Source organism: Danio rerio, chromosome 1, assembly GCF_052040795.2.
Source record: "Danio rerio strain M-AB ecotype USA chromosome 1, GRCz13ab, whole genome shotgun sequence".
Taxonomy (NCBI): domain Eukaryota; kingdom Metazoa; phylum Chordata; class Actinopteri; order Cypriniformes; family Danionidae; genus Danio; species Danio rerio.
In genome coordinates, this window is record NC_141021.1 from 39370009 (window position 1) to 39376042 (window position 6034).

The window sequence follows — 6034 nt, forward strand, 5'->3', positions numbered from 1 at the left end:
AAAAACTGAATTAAGAACATGTGTAAGGTCGATGCGTGAGCAATAACTTATTTTCCGATTAATCGTGCAGCCATAAAATGAATATATATAATGTACATATTTGTGTGCAATGCAGTGCTCAGCATATATAAGCATACCCCGCACAAATCTCTCTTTTAAATATTTTTAATAGAAAGCTGTACAGTATTATATTTGTGGATATATATTAGATTAATCAGCACTGAAGCCAAGCTTATCTAACAAAATAACTTACGATAACAGTCCAAAAACTGGTACACCTAAATATATATGTTAAAGAAAAATATTAAATATAAATAAAAAAAGAGGAAAAATCAAGAGAATAAAATAATAAAAAAAATAAAAAGTTGAAATTTTGTAGGCTTTATTTTGTTTTTGCAATATTTAGCTTGAATTTAATTGTATTATTTTTAATTTCTAAACATGTTTGGTGATTAAAATATTACTTTAATAAATATATCTGTTTAATAAATCTGTTTTGTTTTAATGCACCAAAATACATTGCCTATATTCACTAAGAAATGGATAAAAATATTCAGTTTTAAAATGGCATGTAGTCAATTATGCTGAGCACTGTATATTTATAAATATATAGTTTTGGTTTTTCCTCAAATGGTCTAAATAGGTTTTTATGCATGAAAATATAGCCTCATTTGTATTTTACTTTAGAATTTAGAATTTCCTCAAAATGATTTTGGGCAGTCCTTATTATTTAATGATCAAAGATCACTCATATTCAGAAATTACCAGAGAAAGTGCATTACATCTGACAAAATGAAAAATGTAAGTCTACTCGCTTGCCTTCAATTTTTAATTAAAATAAAAGTAGTTCCATCACTGACTTTGGTTCATTAGACTTCTCACCACTTTGATTTTAATGATTTTAATTTTTTATTTAAAAAAAGTTGAAGACATAGAGCAAATTATACCTTGATTTTTAGGAAGGTCAACTATTTTAAACAAAACTGGTGCTTTTCAAAGGCATTTAAATGAAGGTGATCATATAAAATGGTTATAATTATTGAACCCTGAAACCCCTGTTCAAATCTAGAAAGTCTTTTTAAAGAAAGGCTTTTTAGCAAGATCAAAGTTTTGCATATTACCTTAAAATCTTGACATTTCTATAGCTAGTTCAATTTAATTCAGAATAAAAATATAAAAGAAAACATAAAATGTCTATAAATTTCTCAGAAAAAGCTAAAGCGGCCACTGTGGAACATGCATCTTCTTGTAGTAATGCCACCCAGTGTGACAGGACTAGGGTCAATGCCACATCCAATGCCCACAGCAAACCAGCTCCACCTGATGTGTCACGCTTTGCTCACATGTGTAAGCCATGTGCCTAAAACACTTTCTGGGTGCGTTCTAGAAACATATTGGCTCTTCTTTCCCAGCGCATCTTTTTCTCTCCTACTCGATCTGTTTTTCTCACTCAGTTCGAAGCATAACACTCATTCAATCCAGAAATGTTAAAAATAAAAATCTGCCACCGCGACCTTCACTCAGGTGAACCACCTTACCAACTGGAGCCTATCGATGTATATTTAATAAGGTGAAATATTTGCGGCGATGCACTATCTGCCCTTTGCTGGGTAGACATGTCACCTTGGATAAGCAATTTCTAGGTGATGTCAGCAGCAGAGCGCCGCTCTAAATCTGAGCATGCTCACTGAGCACCCCTCCATATAATACCTCTGTAGGTCAGATTGCAGCAAAACCTACAGTCCATGGACACACTCACAATCATTTCTCTGTGAATGCACAGTTAGTCTAAAGAGCAGGCCTTGTGCTATTCTGTGAAGTATATACGCATGCACCCATATAGCCAGAAATAAATGTGAGATGTATTGTGAAGATACAAACATCAGCATCTGCTCAGAATCTGAGATAAAGAGTTATTTGTGATCAGAAGCTGAAACAAATTTCCTCTCGTAAGTGTGCAAATTCTAAATTCAACATGCTTTTTTAGTTCACAGATTTAAAGAGCATGGCCTAAAATGAACCAAGCATCAACTGGGAGTAAAAATTTACATATTATGAAACAATGCTATAGACAGTTGGTTGGTGCTATTTTAAAAGGTGCCATATGATGCATTGATTTAATGAGTTCAATTGTTGTCTAATATCTACATAGTAGGTACTGCATGTGGCTTAGATAGTAGAAAACTTTTTAAATTGGTTTAAAATGGTTAAAAGGTAGTTTATTGCCCCAGAATATATCCTTAGAATCAGAAGTTTGGGTTTGACCATATCTGGAACGGTCATGAATATTGATTATTACACTGTAAAACCCAACAGTCAACTTTATCCAATGAAATAAAGGTAGTTTACTCAAAAAAAAATACTCTTAAATTTACTGAAAGTTAATTCTACTCATTTGAAAAGAGTTCTGAACTCAGTGTTGCAAGTAATGAGTTAATTAAATACTGTACTTCATTACTTCAACTTAAATGGAGTAAGTTTACAGTAATCATATAGATTGTTTTAACTCAAATCGGTTTACTCAAACAGTTTGAGTTACCTTAACTTATTGGGTTTACAGTACTCAGTTGATTTGAGTTCTCTACATTTATTGGATTTAACTGTGCTCAAATTGCTTCATTTACTCAAAGGGATTAAGGTCACAGTAGTCATTAGGTTTAGTTTTTAAACTTACACGGTTTGTTGCAAGAGTTGTGTTGTGAATTAAAAAATAGGCTAAATTGTAATTATATTCAGCAAAAGAAACAAAAAGAGATGTATTTCGAGTTGTATTTTTGAAGCTTTAATGTATACGACAACACAGGCAGGACTTCATATATCTACATAAATCAATGTGTTTTTTACATTAATTGCCATCCTTTCAATAAATAAAAAACAAATCACATTTAGAGTTGAGTGATATGATGCAATGCAAATACACATATTAAACTAACAATAGATCAATTTAAATAGACCTTATGGCTCTTCTAGTTTAGTTTAGTTTAGTTTATTTATATAGCACATTTTTTACAACACAACGTTGCCCAAAGTGCTGAACACAATCAATACTAAACATGAAATCTACATCACATAAATAACAATTAAAACATAAGGCAAATCCCTCTAATCCCTTCTAGGTAGTGCTAAGCAAAACTACAATCCGTATATCCTGCATTTTGCATTGTGACGGTTGTGAACAGAATGGCTGGTTGAGAAGAACTGCTGCTTATTAAAGCCCATCGCACAGCGGAAGCAAAGCACTGTGCTGCATCTTTCAAGCATCCAAACATTGTTTTCTATGAGTGTACTGTACGCACATCAGCCATATGGCATTATTCTGTGTCACTTAGCAACACACAGAAGCCTATGTAAAGACATGGCATGACGTGTTGGCTTTAGCAGTGTCTCCTTTTTCAACAGTCTTTGACTTTAGTCTTCTTGTCTCATTTGTTATCAAAATAAAAGTCCCATATATATGTAGTAAGTTTAATATAAGCTTAGATAAACCTGGGGCATCGAATTAATGATCACATGTGCAACATAACCGTTTGTGCTTTGTTCCAATAGGCCTGATTTTCACTGGGCCTTACACTCAAGAGATTTCCATGAGAACATGGGAATAATGGTGTTTGAGGCTCATGGTGTGCTATTCCCATGTACTGAAGTCGTATAATTCAGTCAATATCCAGATTTCATTATATGGCACCAATGGTTATTTCTGAAAAAGCCAGAGAACATGATATGGTCAAGCATGATTACTTGATGATATAAAAATGCAATCTGATGCACAGACAGCACTGTGATCTTTCACATAAACAGCTTATTATAACTGCTTTAACTGCCTGTGAGTGATTTAGTTCACAGTAAGCAATGCTTCACATGACCTGCATATGAAAAGACAACATGCACCAAACATGTTTCTGAAGAAAAAATCCTGCTAACTATAGATGTTGTTTAATAAAATGTAATTTTAAAAGTGGGCGAGGCAGTGGCGCAGTAGGTAGTGCTGTCGCCTCACACCAAGAAGGTTGCTGGGTCGCTGGTTCGAACCTCGGCTCAGTTAGCGTTTCTGTGTGGAGTTTGCATGTTCTCCCTGCCTATGCGTGGGTTTCCTCCGGGTGCTCTGGTTTCCCCCACAATCCAAAGACATGCGGTTCAGGTGAATTGGGTAGGCTAAATTGTCCGTAGTGTATGAGTGTGTGTGTGAATGTTTCCCAGAGATGGGTTGCGGCTGGAAGGGCATCCGCTGCGTAAAAACTTGCTGGATAAGTTGGCGGTTCATTCCCCTTCGGCGACCCCGGATTAATAAAGGGACTAAGCCGACAAGAAAATGAATGAATGAATGAATTTCAAAAGTCAATTTGCCCTCTCTATGGTTTCTCACCATTGTAGTTGAACACTGAAATACATACAGTATGTGACCTTTAACCTTAAGTCATACAATTTAGTTTTCTGAAATTGATAATTAAAGTTCTTAAATTGTCACCAGCTGTATTTTTTGTTTTGTTTATTTATTTATTTAGCATGCCATGTGCATGTCATATACAAAATATATAATTAAAAAATACAAAAGTTGCTATTTGCCTTGGATGGGTGAAATACCCTTTCAAATGATGATAATATGTACCATTTGGGCACAAATATAAACTCTTTAGGTATGTAGAGTATATGATAATCAACTGACAGCTTTCGTACTTTTCTCCCTTTTCTTGCAGTCTGACTTGAAAAATAGCAAATAATGCAGAGGGAATACACATGCAAATTTTCTTTGAACACCCATAAGTAGGCCCACATGGAATCTGCGCGCGCAGATATCCACAGATTTTTAGCCTGTCATTGAGTCTATAAATTTACTTGTGTAAATGTATATTTATTCAATTTGTAAATTAATTTCACTAATATTGTTGTGAAGCAACACAGTAGGTAGTGCTGTTACCTCACAGCAAGAAGGTCGCTAGTTCGAGCCTCGGCTGGGTCAGTTGGCGTTTCTGTGTGGAGTTTGCATGTTTTCCCTGCGTTTGCATGGGTTTCCTCAGGGTGCTCCGATTTCCCCCACAGTCCAAAGACATGCAGTACAGGTAAATTGGGTAGGCTAAATTGTCCGTAGTTTATGAGTGAGAATGAGTGTGTGTGTGGATGTTTCCCAGTGATGGGTTTTGGCTGGAAGGGCATCCGCTGCGTAAAAACGTGCTGGACAAGTTGGCGTTTCAGTCCACTGTGGCAACCTCAGATTGAAAAGATTGATGAAAAGACTAAGCCTACACACATAAGTGGATTTAATTAAATTTGAATTGTAAACACAACATGTATTATTTTTTATTTCATATATTAAAATGATACTTCTAAAATAATTCAGCATAAATTTGCAGATTTTTTACAAAGTTCCCAGCACAAATAGCAAAAATAAATAAATAAATAAATGTGTTAGAAAAACTGTCAACAAGTTGCTAAATGGATTGCTGTAGACAGCGCTCGGCTTGTGTTCAACTTACTGTATATGACACAACAGTATATTTTACTTTAAAAACTACAAAATTATATCAATATTATTATATAACACAACATTAGTTTCATCTACTATTACTAATTGTTTTTTTATCAAACTGATTTGTGGATTCAAAAAATAATAATTATAAAATATAACTGAAGGTTAACTTTTTACTGTATATGCTTGACAGCTCACCCCATACTCATACTCATACTGCTCACCCTATACACCACAACTTAACTTCATCAGATTTTGATATTAATGTAACAGCATGTATCTTTTGTAAAGCTTCTGTAATGCTTTGAAACAATAAGTATTTTGAAAAAAAGCTATAATCTTTAATTGAATTTTAGTATTAACATTGAATTATATTTACAAAAGAAAATGTAATACATACAAGTGTCTATTAGATATTTTAAATACGTTTAGTAAAAAAAATAATAAAGTCACATGATTGGTGAAATAACCTTTAATTTTCATACAGTGCATACATAGATTTATATACAAATTAAACTATCAGTTCTTAATAAAATATATACAATAAAATAAATTAGTATTTGGGGCTGG

General features: G+C 33.7%; 1 protein-coding gene across 3 annotated transcripts in view; it reads right to left on the reverse strand.

Annotated features, from left to right (window-relative positions):
- The window catches only part of nr3c2 (nuclear receptor subfamily 3, group C, member 2), a 151189-nt gene that overhangs the window by 81584 nt on the left and 63571 nt on the right, over positions 1 to 6034 (reverse strand).